Raw genomic sequence first — 13,793 nt, 5'->3', positions numbered from 1 at the left:
GCAGCCACAGTGATCTGCTGTCTCAAACATGCACACTCACTCCTGTCTCACTGTGATCCACTGTTAACCAGCTGAATAGTCTGCCTCTGCTATTCTCAATGTCTTTCCCAGGACTCCTGTCCAGCTCTGTCTGGTGTTAACACCCAGTTAGCCAACAGCAAGCCCTGGCCTGTTCCCTTGGCACTGTCCATGTTCCCTAGTGCTGTTGTGATGGGATAGCCTGTCATATCTAGGGGTTATTTTCTAGGCACTGGCAGCCGCTCAGAGGTAGAAACCGACGGGATTTGGAAGCCGATAATTGTGCCTCGTACAACTGGTGTGCCTTGCCAAAAGATCCCCAGTGGCTGCTCAAGTTACATGTTGAATTTTGCCCGACTTGAGCTCCGACCGCTTCCCATATCAAACTGCACTTTTTTTGTCTGTCTCAAACCAAATTGGTCCATGAAGAAACTAACTTGACCAGAGAACCAAATTAGAGTAGCCTGACCCAGCTCGCGTTCCTGTCTTCTCTTTCAACTGGGTGGAAAGTTGAACACTTTACCATAAGGACTGGGTTAGTGTCACCAGAGGGATTAGAGAGGCTCAGAGAACCTGGGGGGGTGCATCAAAGTGGCTGTCCAACAGCAACTGTCGGTCTGCTTCCGACGGTTAACAGCAAGGCCCTCGTCTACGCACACTATGGGAAGAGAGCTCTTATCCGATAGAGTTGCCTTGTTGAGAATGTCGTCAGTGTTTCCGTAGCATAATGGTTTTTATGCCAAACAACCGTCCGCCAGTACTGATTTCAGGAGGTTTTGCCTAGTTGATTATGGCAACCGACTGCAGTATGAAAAGGGAACATGCAAGAGTGACATGACATGCACATCCCAGACTTACCAAACCCAGTTGCTGGGTAACCATATACTGCAGATAAGACAAGGGAAGACCTGCACACTGTATAGCCGAATGCTGCTTTCCTGCTGCACGAGATTACCCAGCCAGTAGGGCCTAGGCCCTAAGTGTGCAGCTGCCCCTTGTGAATGAATGGCTGAATACTACATGTTAATGAGCCACTATCAGCGGGTAAACCAATCTGCCTCACAGGTGCAGTGGTGATGCACTGTTGCATGTTGACACGGGTGTATTCAGCCGGTCTGTTCCTGCCTGGGTTTTTGACTTATAGTCTACCTGTTGTTTTTTGTTTTTTATTCTCTAGCTTTCTCCCGGAAGGAATTCCCCACACCTTCGGTGTCAGAAAGATCAAGGAGCTTCCTTGATGTGGAATAGGGTGCCATTTCCGAAGCACCCCTGTTACTTCGTATAGCCACTGTAGAAGTAAAGTAGTGCTTTAATTAAGGTGTAGGGTCATGTTATGTAGTCGAGTTGTAAGGCCTCACCTTCACATGGGAATGTTCACCTATACGTCGTAGATCCTAGATTGCCCGTTTCCTGCTACATACGACTCTATTTCTTTGCATAGCTCTCTGTCTGTACAGTGGGGCAAAAAAGTATTTAGTCAGCCACAGTGCAAGTTCTCCCACTTAAAAAGATGAGAGGCCTGTAATTTTTATCATAGGTACACTTCAATTAATGACAGACAAAATTAGAAAAATAATCCAGAAAATCACATTGTAGGATTTTTAATGAATTTATTTGCAAATTATGGTGGAAAATAAGTATTTGGTCACCTACAAACAAGCAAGATTTCTGTCTCTCACAGACCTGTAACTTCTTCTTTAAGAGGCTCCTCTGTCCTCCACTCGTTACCTGTATTAATGGCACCTGTTTGAACTTGTCAGTATAAAAGACACCTGTCCATAACCTCAAACCGTCACACTCCAAACTCCACTATGGCCAAGACCAAAGAGCTGTCAAAGGACACCAGAAACAAAATTGTAGACCTGCACCAGGCTGTGAAGACAATCTGCAATAGGTATGCAGCTTGGTTTGAAGAAATCAACTGTGGGAGCAATTATTAGGAAATGGAAGACACAAGACCACTGGTAATCTCCTTTGATCTGGGGCTCCACGCAAGATCTCACCCGTGAGGTCAAAATGATCACAAGAACGGTGAGCAAAAATCCTAGTGAATGACCTGCAGAGAGCTGGGACCAAAGTAACAAAGCCTACCATCAGTAACACACTACACCGCCAGGGACTCAAATCCTGCAGTGCCAGACGTGTCCCCCTGCTTAAGCCAGTACATGTCCAGGCCCGTCTGAAGTTTGCTAGAGAGCATTTGGATGATCCGGAAGAAGATTGGGAGAATGTCATATGGTCAGATGAAACCAAAATATAAATTTTTGGTAAAAACTCAACTCGTGTTTGGAGGACAAAGAATGCTGAGTTGCATCCAAAGAACACCATACCTACTGTGAAGCATGGGAGTGGAAACATCATCCTTTGGGGCTGTTTTTCTGCAAAGGGACCAGGACGACTTATCCGTGTAAAGGAAAGAATGAATGGGGCCATGTATCGTGAGATTTTGAGTGAACCTCCTTCCATCAGCAAGGGCATTGAAGATGAAACGTGGCTGGGTCTTTCAGCATGACAATGATTCCAAACACACTGCCCGGGCAACGAAGGAGTGGCTTCGTAAGAAGCATTTCAAGGTCCTGGAGTGGCCTAGCCAGTCTCCAGATGTCAACCCCATAGAAAATCTTTGGAGGGAGTTGAAAGTCCGTGTTGCCAAGCAACAGCCCCAAAACATCACTGCTCTAGAGGAGATCTGCATGGAGGAATGGGCCAAAATACCAGCAACAATGTGTGAAAACCTTGTGAAGACTTACAGAAAATGTTTGACCTCTGTCATTGCCAAGAAAGGGTATATAACAAACTATTGAGAAACTTTTGTTATTGACCAAATACTTATTTTCCACCATAATTTGCAAATAAATTCATAAAAATCCTACAATGTGATTTTCTGGATTTTTCTCATTTTGTCTCTCATAGTTGAAGTGTACCTATGATGAAAATTACAGGCCTCATCTTTTTAAGTGGGAGAACTTGCACAATTGGTGACTGACTAAATACTTTCTTGCCCCACTATCTCTATGTAAGTCCAGAGTGTGTGACTTATTCACTGTCTTAAGGCGTCTTTGTGCATTTGTTACCTTTGTGTTATCGCCCTGTTTGAGCCTATGTTGTGACTAACTGGGCCCGTCTGTGGGAGAGTGGAGGTGTGCTGTATCTGTTATGGGATCTGGATTTCAGGGGGATAAACTGAGATACCAGGATGAGACCAAAACACATGGAACTGAGAGACCCCTAGAGCCCTGAGAGAGGGGAGATCATTACTTTCTCTCACCCCAGACGGCCCTGTGGCATGTTGACTCTGATGACCTCAGATTGTTTAACACACGATGCACTGACATCCCCTTCTCTCTACTCAGCCTCCACTGACAGCCCTAACAGAGGGGCCAGGCCGGGAGAGGAGAGGAGAGCAACCCCCAGTGTGGCCTGACCGAGAGACTTGTGAGTAACCGCTTCACTTCCTCTCCCTGGGGATTGGGGAGGGTGGGTGTGGTGGATTTTTCCATGATCACCAGCTGCATACCTTTATGCACAGTACAGATGTTAAGTGTGTATGTGCACTGTGTGGAGCTGACAAGGAGAATCCTAACTGCTTCACTTACGCTCCCATGGGAATGGGGGGGGTTGAGGCGTGTGTGTTTCTTTTGGGTTGAGGCTACAGGAAACTAGACAGATATTTAATAGCTAGCTAATTAGACTCCTTTCTTTCTCCTTCATTGACTTTTCAGGGGAGGCTTAATGCTCAATTAAGCTTCCCCCTTTTTAGGCTGTGATTTATCCCTCCCTCGTCCTGTCTTTTCACTATCTTAGTATTCATGACCGCCTTTCCACAGTGTGGCCATTTTACCACGACTTCATTCTGCTTTCAACTGTGAGCCCACTCAACAGCGCCTCGTGATTTACCTCCTGCCCCCATCTCCTCCAGTACAGAGATATCCTGATACGTTATTACAGCCTCTTTATGTTACTGAGGACTGCTTCTGTTATGCTTAGTCTCTAGTTGAGAGAATAAAATCAACACTAACCTGTACCTTTGTTCCCATAACTTCCATATAGGAATATCAAACAATATTTAACTTAATATGATGAGTCACTCCAACATTTGACTACTTTTCACATTGCGACATATCTCCAGGAACAGTTAACATCAAAATGAGCCTACCAAGTTTGAACATTAGTTGTGAGAGTTGGGTCCTGCTCTTAGACCTGCTCTGACAATGAATTTACAGTGATACTTCAAGATTTTGGCAATGCTTCTCCAGGGTCTGATGAATTCATGGATACCATTTTTATGTCTTTGCGAGCAGCTTGAAGGAAGTTGCTAACTAGCATCAGTGCAATGACTGGAAGTCTATGGGGATCTGCTAGCTAGCAGTCTTAGACTTAAGTATTAAATAGACTTCCAGTCATTGCGCTAATGCCAGTTAGCAATTACGCTACTTAGCAACTTCCTTCAAACCACTCGCAGAGACATGCATGTTTATCTACGAGTTCATCAGACTCTGAGAAAGTAGATAAAGGGCCTCATAGCCAAAATCCCGAAGCATCCCTTTGACTACCAGGGTAAGCAGTTCATTGTTTAACAGCATCCTCTGGCAGGCTCCCCCTGAACCATTTGAAGAGGCGTTTATTGTACCATATCTCTCCTCAGGAAGCGTTAGCCATGTGTCGTTCCACCGGAATGAAAGGGAAGGGAACAATGTCGAAAGAGGGAGAGAAATGATACACGGGGAGGGTGGGAGGGAGAGTGGGTGGGAGGGAGAGTGGGAGGGAGGGAGGGTGGGTGGGAGGGAGAGTGGGAGGGAGGGAGGGGGGGAGGGAGAGTGGGAGGGAGGGAGGGGGGGAGGGAGAGTGGGAGGGAGGGAGAGTGGGGGGGAGGGTGGGAGAGTGGGTGGGAGAGTGGGGGGGGGTGGGATGGCGGGGGGGGGGGAGAGTGGGAGGGGGTGGGAGAGTGGGGGGGGGGGTGGGATGGCGGGGGGGGGGGGAGTGGGGAGAGTGGGAGGGGGGGGGGGAGAGTGGGGGGGAGTGGGGAGAGTGAGTGGGAGGAGTGAGGGGGAGAGGGGGGGGAGTGGGAGGAGTGAGGGGGGGGAGTGGGAGGAGTGAGGGGGGGGGGGAGTGGGAGGAGTGAGGGGGGGGGAGTGGGAGGAGTGAGGGGGAGAGGGGGGGGGAGTGGGAGGAGTGAGGGGGAGAGTGAGGGGGGGGGGGAGTGGGCAGGCAGGCGGGAGGGAGGGAGGGAGTGGGCAGGCAGGCGGGAGGGAGGGAGGGAGTGGGCAGGCAGGCGGGAGGGAGGGAGTGAGTGGGAACGAGCAAGGAGGAGCGAGTGCAGGAGGGAGGGGCGAGGAGGAGCGAGTGCAGGAGGGAGGGGCGAGGAGGAGCGAGTGCAGGAGGGAGAGGGCGAGGAGGAGCGGCGAGTGCAGGAGGGAGAGGGCGAGGAGGAGCGGCGAGTGCAGGAGGGAGAGGGCGAGGAGGTGCGAGTGCAGGAGGGAGAGGGCGAGGAGGTGCGAGTGCAGGAGGGAGAGGGCGAGGAGGAGGGAGGGAGAGTGAGTGCAGGAGAGAAAGGGCGAGGAGGAGGGAGGGAGAGTGAGTGCAGGAGAGAAAGGGCGAGGAGGAGGGAGGGAGAGTGAGTGCAGGAGAGAGAGGGAGAGTGAGTGCAGGAGAGAGAGGGAGTGAGTGCAGGAGAGAGAGGGAGTGAGTGCAGGAGAGAGAGGGAGTGAGTGCAGGAGAGAGAGGGAGTGAGTGGCAGGAGAGAGAGGGAGTGAGTGCAGGAGAGAGAGGGAGTGAGTGCAGAGAGAGAGAGGGGAGTGAGTGCAGGAGAGAGAGGGAGTGAGTGCAGGAGAGAGAGGGAGTGAGTGCAGGAGAGAGAGGGAGTGAGTGCAGGAGAGAGAGGGAGTGAGTGCAGGAGAGAGAGGGAGTGAGTGCAGGAGAGAGAGGGAGTGAGTGCAGGAGAGAGAGGGAGTGAGTGCAGGAGAGAGAGGGAGTGAGTGCAGGAGAGAGAGGGAGTGAGTGCAGGAGAGAGAGAGAGGGAGTGAGTGCAGGAGAGAGAGAGAGGGAGTGAGTGCAGGAGAGAGAGAGAGGGAGTGAGTTGAGTGCAGGAGAGAGAGAGAGGGAGTGAGTGCAGGAGAGAGAGAGAGGGAGTGAGTGCAGGAGAGAGAGAGAGGGAGTGAGTGCAGGAGAGAGAGAGAGGGAGTGAGTGCAGGAGAGAGAGAGAGGGGAGTGAGTGCAGGGAGAGAGAGAGAGGGAGTGAGTGCAGGAGAGAGAGAGAGGGAGTGAGTGCAGGAGAGAGAGAGAGGAGGGAGTGAGTGCAGGAGAGAGAGAGAGAGGGAGTGAGTGCAGGAGAGAGAGAGAGAGGGAGTGAGTGCAGGAGAGAGAGAGAGGGAGTGAGTGCAGGAGAGAGAGAGAGAGGGAGTGAGTGCAGGAGAGAGAGAGAGGGAGTGAGTGCAGGAGAGAGAGAGAGGGAGTGAGTGCAGGAGAGAGAGAGAGGGAGTGAGTGCAGGAGAGAGAGAGAGGGAGTGAGTGCAGGAGAGAGAGAGAGGGAGTGAGTGCAGGAGAGAGAGAGGAGGGAGTGAGTGCAGGAGCGAGAGAGAGGGAGTGAGTGCAGGAGCGAGAGAGAGGGAGTGAGTGCAGGAGCGAGAGAGAGGGAGTGAGTGCAGGAGCGAGAGAGAGGGAGTGAGTGCAGGAGCGAGAGAGAGGGAGTGAGTGCAGGAGCGAGAGAGAGGGAGTGAGTGCAGGAGCGAGAGAGAGGGAGTGAGTGCAGGAGCGAGAGAGAGGGAGTGAGTGCAGGAGCGAGAGAGAGGGAGTGAGTGCAGGAGCGAGAGAGAGGGAGTGAGTGCAGGAGCGAGAGAGAGGGAGTGAGTGCAGGAGCGAGAGAGAGGGAGTGAGTGCAGGAGCGAGAGAGAGGGAGTGAGTGCAGGAGCGAGAGAGAGGGAGTGAGTGCAGGAGAGAGAGAGAGGGAGTGAGTGCAGGAGAGAGAGAGAGGGAGTGAGTGCAGGAGAGAGAGAGGGAGTGGGAGAGAGAGAGAGAGAGGAGTGAGTGAGTGAGTGCAGGAGAGAGAGAGAGAGGGAGTGAGTGAGTGAGTGCAGGAGAGAGAGAGAGGGAGTGAGTGCAGGAGAGAGAGAGAGAGAGGGAGTGAGTGCAGGAGAGAGAGAGAGAGAGTGAGTGAGTGCAGGAGAGAGAGAGAGAGAGGGAGTGAGTGCAGGAGAGAGAGAGAGGGAGTGAGTGCAGGAGAGAGAGAGAGGGAGTGAGTGCAGGAGAGAGAGAGAGGGAGTGAGTGCAGGAGAGAGAGAGAGGGAGTGAGTGCAGGAGCGAGAGAGAGGGAGTGAGTGCAGGAGAGAGAGAGAGAGAGGGAGTGAGTGAGTGAGTGCAGGAGAGAGAGAGAGGGAGTGAGTGAGTGAGTGCAGGAGAGAGAGAGAGGGAGTGAGTGAGTGAGTGCAGGAGAGAGAGAGAGGGAGGAGTGAGTGAGTGAGTGCAGGAGAGAGAGAGAGGGAGTGAGTGCAGGAGAGAGAGAGGAGAGGGAGTGAGTGCAGGAGAGAGAGAGAGGAGTGAGTGCAGGAGAGAGAGAGAGGGAGTGAGTGCAGGAGAGAGAGAGAGGGAGTGAGTGCAGGAGAGAGAGAGAGGGAGTGAGTGCAGGAGAGAGAGAGAGGGAGTGAGTGCAGGAGAGAGAGAGAGGGAGTGAGTGCAGGAGAGAGAGAGAGGGAGTGAGTGCAGGAGAGAGAGAGAGAGGGAGTGAGTGCAGGAGAGAGAGAGAGAGAGAGGAGAGAGTGAGTGAGTGCAGGAGAGAGAGAGAGAGAGGGAGTGAGTGCAGGAGAGAGAGAGAGGGAGTGAGTGCAGGAGAGAGAGAGAGGGAGTGAGTGCAGGAGAGAGAGAGAGGGAGTGAGTGCAGGAGGAGAGAGAGAGGGAGTGAGTGCAGGAGAGAGAGAGAGGGAGTGAGTGCAGGAGAGAGAGAGAGGGAGTGAGTGCAGGAGGAGGAGAGAGAGAGGGAGTGAGTGAGTGAGTGCAGGAGAGAGAGAGAGGGAGTGAGTGAGTGAGTGCAGGAGAGAGAGAGAGGGAGTGAGTGAGTGAGTGCAGGAGAGAGAGAGAGGGAGTGAGTGAGTGAGTGAGTGCAGGAGAGAGAGAGAGGGAGTGAGTGAGTGAGTGAGTGCAGGAGAGCGAGGGAGTGAGTGAGTGAGTGAGTGCAGGAGAGCGAGGGAGTGAGTGCAGGAGAGCGAGGGAGTGAGTGCAGGAGAGAGAGAGAGGGAGTGAGTGCAGGAGAGAGAGAGAGGGAGTGAGTGCAGGAGAGAGAGAGAGGGAGTGAGTGCAGGAGAGAGAGAGAGGGAGTGAGTGCAGGAGAGAGAGAGAGGGAGTGAGTGCAGGAGAGAGAGAGAGGGAGTGAGTGCAGGAGAGAGAGAGAGGGAGTGAGTGCAGGAGAGAGAGAGAGAGAGTGAGTGAGTGCAGGAGAGAGAGAGAGAGAGGGAGTGAGTGAGTGAGTGCAGGAGAGAGAGAGAGGGAGTGAGTGAGTGAGTGCAGGAGAGAGAGAGAGGGAGTGAGTGAGTGAGTGCAGGAGAGAGAGAGGGGCGTGAGTGAGTGAGTGCAGGAGAGCGAGGGAGTGAGTGAGTGAGTGAGTGAGTGCAGGAGAGCGAGGGAGTGAGTGAGTGAGTGAGTGCAGGAGAGCGAGGGAGTGAGTGAGTGAGTGCAGGAGAGCGAGGGAGTGAGTGAGTGCAGGAGAGAGAGGGAGTGAGTGAGTGCAGGAGAGAGAGGGAGTGAGTGAGTGCAGGAGAGAGGGAGTGAGGGAGTGCAGGAGAGAGTGAGTGAGTGAGTGCAGGAGGGAGGGAGAGAGTGAGTGAGTGCAGGAGGGAGGGAGAGAGAATGAACAGGGGAGTGGAGTGAGATCCACCCTCCCAGCCTTTCTCATTTTTCTCAGTGATAGAGACAGGAAGCCTCACATTCACACTTCTGCGTCAGGGGATTTTTTATTTATTTATTTTTTACAACTACCAATGAAGAAACAGGAGGTTTATTAACTTTGAAGCGTCGCTGTCGGTGTTGCTCAGGCTCATCTGTGGGCAAATAGGGAGGGAACCTCGAGGGGATGAGATCACTAATGAGGAGTAGTGTGTGTGTCTGTCCCACTGTTGGAGCAAAGGCGTATAGAAGCAATGCCTTTCCTGTGCACATGCATGCACAATTGTTTTGGTAAGAACTTTAATTAATTTGAAGTAGGCGTTCATCTTTGTTTCCTGATGTGTATTCCCCAGTTTGAAAGTGGATTCTCATATCGGCCTCTCCCCAGCCACTTAAGATTAATGAAAGAGCAAATATGTGAATTCATGCAGAATGGGTTCACCTTTTAGTATGCTTGTATCTGTCCGATGTGTGTGTGTGCTGTGGGGAGCTCTACCTCCTTACAGACGAAAGTGCAGCCAGCCTAGACCCTGAATAATTCATTGCTGGCACGCTTTTGTGAATTAAAGGTAAAGCGATTGGATAGCATACAGAGAGCCTCATACGGGGTGCTCTCTCTGCTAAATATTTAAAGGGATGGTCCTGACTGCTAACCCCAGCCAGTCAGTCACCTCTTTAGGCTATATTGCCTTCTAAAACTACAATTCTGAGGCTCTCTGACGGTTTTCTAATGTGACACCATACCTGGGGGTGTTAATAATGGGTAGGTTTGGATTGGAATCCCAGGGGAGCACAGTCTTCATTCTTCCAATGCAGTTTCCTCAGGATGCTAGCTGGATGTTACCTCAACCCAAGCTAAGGTTGATACGTCTGGGCTCACTGGTGAGAAACCGTGTCGAAGCAGGTGAGCGGAGTTAAAGGTGCACGCTTTTTTCTTTAAAGAACAGTTGCAATAGAAGTATGCAAGTTGGGTTGTTTGAATAACATGCAGACTACACTGGCTACGTGTAGTTGATTTTGTCTGTCCAGAGTCGATCATGACACGCAGGTTAAAATATCAAAACTAACTATATTCATTTGGTGGCAGGTTGAAACACATGAAATGTTCATGGACATTTAACTAAGCTAGCTGTTGCTGACCATGCTTATGGTCATTGTTTTTAGCGTATTATTTGTGTGTTTCTACTCCAACGCAACAGTTATTTTCTTTTGTATTTCAAACATCCACGTGGCCAGTGAGGTTAGCGTGTAAGGCTTTTCACCTTGCCATCAATATTAGAACAGTGTAGGCTACAATGAATGGATGTCATGTCAGCTATCAGTCATCACTTGCTTATTTCAATGATCAAAATACAGTTGTTTGTGTGTGTGCCCAGTTAAGAATGGCTCTAGTGTTTGTTGCTCTCACACTGTGGGTGGCACCGCCTGCTCCCTCTGGTTCTCACACTGTGTGTGTTTGGTGGCACCGCCTGCTCCCTCTGGTTCTCACACTGCCTGTCTGTGTTTTTGCTGCAGAGTCCCGGCTGCAGGGCTGTTGGTGCCTCTCTCTACTGAAGGAAGTAACTTAATTACAGTCTGTAAATTGCAAGAGAGGGTGGGAAGAGCACCAGCTTGGTTACCTCCCCATGTTTGATATAGTAATTAGGTAATATCCACGGGAACTGCTGTGCCCGTCACAACAGGCACGGTCGCTTTCATCTTCTCCTCAAGGTACAAGGAGGTACTGGACTTCATTCCTCTGAAAAAAGAAAAAAATATCTGATTCTTGTTTTCTTTTTAATGGATGAGTTTCATTCACCTGAAGAGGCAGGTCGTAGTTGGAATTTCAGGCTGTGACGTTTATTTAGAAGAGGTGTGAAGCAGTGGTGTCTGGGAAATGTGGGCTCAGTTCCTGGAAGAGGTGAGCATTTCTTCACAAGTACAGACTGAGCACAGGGGGAACACAAGTAGACCGTGGCTTTGTCATATCCTGAGGTGAAAGCGAGGCACTTTCCACAAAAAGCAGAGCAGCAGAAGAGAAGAGGTCTGGGATTCAACCAGTCGTTCTTTGTGTCACTCCTTAATCAGTCCCCCAGCGCCCACAACCCACACACATCCCATGTAAATAATTTAAAGGCCCTTTCCTTTCGCCAGCCCAGCAGCCAGGTGAAGACAATGGCCAGCGCACAATTGATGACACAGGACAGCAGAAATGGCTGCTGATATACTAAGGCAGCATCTGAAATTGCACCCTATTCTCTATGTAGTGCAACACGTTTGACCAGGGCCCGTAGGGCCATTTCAGTTGCACTCTACGGCTTTCAGCAATTGCTAACAGGGTCGGATAGTAAAACTAGCTGCAGATGAACTCTCTGTTCGTGGCGAGGCGTTAAACAACTTGGAATGGCCGCGTCACGCTGTCAGCTTACATTTGGGCGTAATGGAAGGGCTGCTCGGTAGGTATTTAATCCGCTGCGCTTTTTTTGTTTAACGTTGGAAAAGTTTATCGTGAATGGATCCATGCAGTGGGAAGAAATGTAGACTGTAAGAAATACTACAACATGTTGAGAGAACCATCTCCTCTCTTGATGATCTATTGGCCCAACAGAATACAAATGCCTTAGTTTCCTGTAGGCCCACATCTTAGGTTATACTGGGATCCTGACTACAATACCACTTGAGGGTAATGTGTTTAAATGGCACTGGAGTAAAACCTGCTGGCCATTTTGTTTCTGCTTTTAGATGTTGCTTCTCTATTGTGGGGAACAGGGGTGAAATGACTCAAACACACACTGTTTGCTGTGGCGTGTTCTTTGCTGTTACTGTGAGAGCTGGTAGGATGGTGCTGTTTGTAGGTGGCGCTGTGTGTACGTTCCCTCGTCAGAGAAAAAAGGCGTTCAGTCACACGCTTCAACCCAGTCATTCATGCTTCGGAAGCTCCGGACGAAAACAGGAAACCACCCTGCACTGTTCTGTTCCTGGGGCGGCAGGAAACTGTGGCTTCACAGGCATCGTTCACTCTTGGAGTGCCCACCCGGTCCACCCAGAACGTTGTTGTTGTTGTTCAACGTGTCATGCAGGCAGTCAGTGGACTTAGCCCAAATGTGACATTCCTCTCTGTTGAAAATAGAAGAGGATAGCCGCTTGTAGGCCTGTGGGTTACTCGGCCTAGGTATTTTGGTTTGTTGTTGCTGAGGACGTCATGCAGTCAGTGGGCCTAAATCGGACACATTTCTGTTGAGAATAGAGGAAGTAGTAGTACCTGTGATTCTCATGCTGTAGTGGAGGGAAAGGCATTGTACCGTCTTTCCCCACTAGAGGACAGTCTAGTCAGAGGAAATGGACACTGCAAGCCTGGTCAGATGGAGTGGAGAGAATCATTCTTCACTGGCTCCTATTGGGTCTCTCTCTACAATGTCATTGGGGCGGTTACTGTTCGCCAGAGAGATTCCCTGAAAACACGCCACTTCGATACGGCTACAACTTTTTAGTTGCAGGTTAGGAGAATAAGGTTAATGTTAGGAAAAGAGTTAGGTTTTAACAAAAAGTCACTTTTTAAAAAGTTTTTTATAAAAAACGAAATAAAAATTAGGGAGTCCCGTTAGCTAGATTGTAGTAAGATTTGCCGACCGGTATTCGCGTTTTTTGAAGCTGGTACTTGTTGACATTTAGGCTCGTCTTAAAAGGGGGCTCCAGTCTCAAGTCACACATAACATAGTTTGATACATAACAATGCCTAATTATTCCCCAGAACTCCTCCTATTCCCCAGAACTCTCCTTTCTCCCAGAGTATCAGCGGTGTGAGGGGAGCCTTCAGCAGGATCAATGAGGGAAAAATGATCCTGAAACATACATACTTTGCATACTTCGCCATGAATTAGTTGGGAGGAGATTAATGATCAAGGAAAAAGGCAGAGATTTTAATGAAGGACCCAGACCTTTCTTGATATAGAACGACGATGGTAATTAGATCATTGAATAATCTGTTTACAAGTCACTACTTTGTAAAAGGAAAGGTTGGAATCCATGCTTATTCCCCAGATCCACTGTCCGCAAACCACTCCTAGAAAGTGGGAAAACGCTGGACAAACGCTCTATAAAACGCCTCATCACATCAGGCCCAGTGACACAAGTGAATAATGATTTTGCGGCCAAGGATTTGTGGAGTTTTTAATGCACTCTCACTTTTCTCCATTTTAAAGTCCCTAGGCCAATCTGGGAATTCCCATGGCTCAATGCAGCGCACCCCTAGCCTGGTGTCCTAACTGAATTTGCTAGATATTTCGCTGTTTCACTTCCCTTCAGCGCCGAAGCCAGGCTAAGCTCAACCCACCCTAGCCCTATGTTTGGCTGTCTGGTCGGTGGCCAGGCCTGCGGTCAACATCTAGACAGACTGAAGATTTACTGTCCGTCTTTACAACCGCATCACAATTAATACTTGGGATCATGTCTTCACAGGTGGTTTCCTCCATCGGAAACAAACAAAAGACTGTTCAGATGTCCTTGACAAATGCCTGCTTTCTGCCTGGGCTCCTTAATTGACTTAGCAGAGTAAGACTCAGTGGCAATGAAAGTAGCTGTAGGGTAAATGTTGTCAGTGAATACATTTTCCCATAGCATGATATTGTCAGTGGAACATCATTGCCATCATCGGACTACAGCTGTAAATTAACGCTTAGCTAAATGTGGTGCAACTTCTCAGTGCTCTGAGACTGTATGTTGCACGTTGTCCCTGTCTAAATAAACGAAATACATCAACTCAAACGGGAAATAGGTCTGAGGTTCTAACCATGCTCCTTGTGTTTTACCATTGAAAGCTTGTGTTTTCCAACATTATAATGACAGTTTAACTTGACGATTTGATGAAATGGGTCATGATTCAAGTATTGTGCGTTTTATTTATTTTTGACCTCAGTGCTATAAAA

General features: G+C 49.8%; 1 protein-coding gene across 2 annotated transcripts in view; it reads left to right on the top strand.

Moving 5' to 3' along the window:
• Window positions 1-13,793, top strand: part of LOC116374666 (F-box/WD repeat-containing protein 7-like) — a 134,399-nt gene that overhangs the window by 38,818 nt on the left and 81,788 nt on the right. For both annotated transcript variants that reach the window (XM_031828390.1, XM_031828392.1), the window contains exon 2: window positions 3,372-3,453. The gene's annotated coding sequence lies outside the window, so the exon portion shown is untranslated. The remainder of the gene's footprint in view (window positions 1-3,371; window positions 3,454-13,793) is intronic.

The sequence above is a fragment of the Oncorhynchus kisutch genome, linkage group LG7 (genome assembly GCF_002021735.2).
Source record: "Oncorhynchus kisutch isolate 150728-3 linkage group LG7, Okis_V2, whole genome shotgun sequence".
Taxonomy (NCBI): Eukaryota; Metazoa; Chordata; class Actinopteri; order Salmoniformes; family Salmonidae; genus Oncorhynchus; species Oncorhynchus kisutch.
This window is presented reverse-complemented; position numbering and strand designations above follow the sequence as displayed.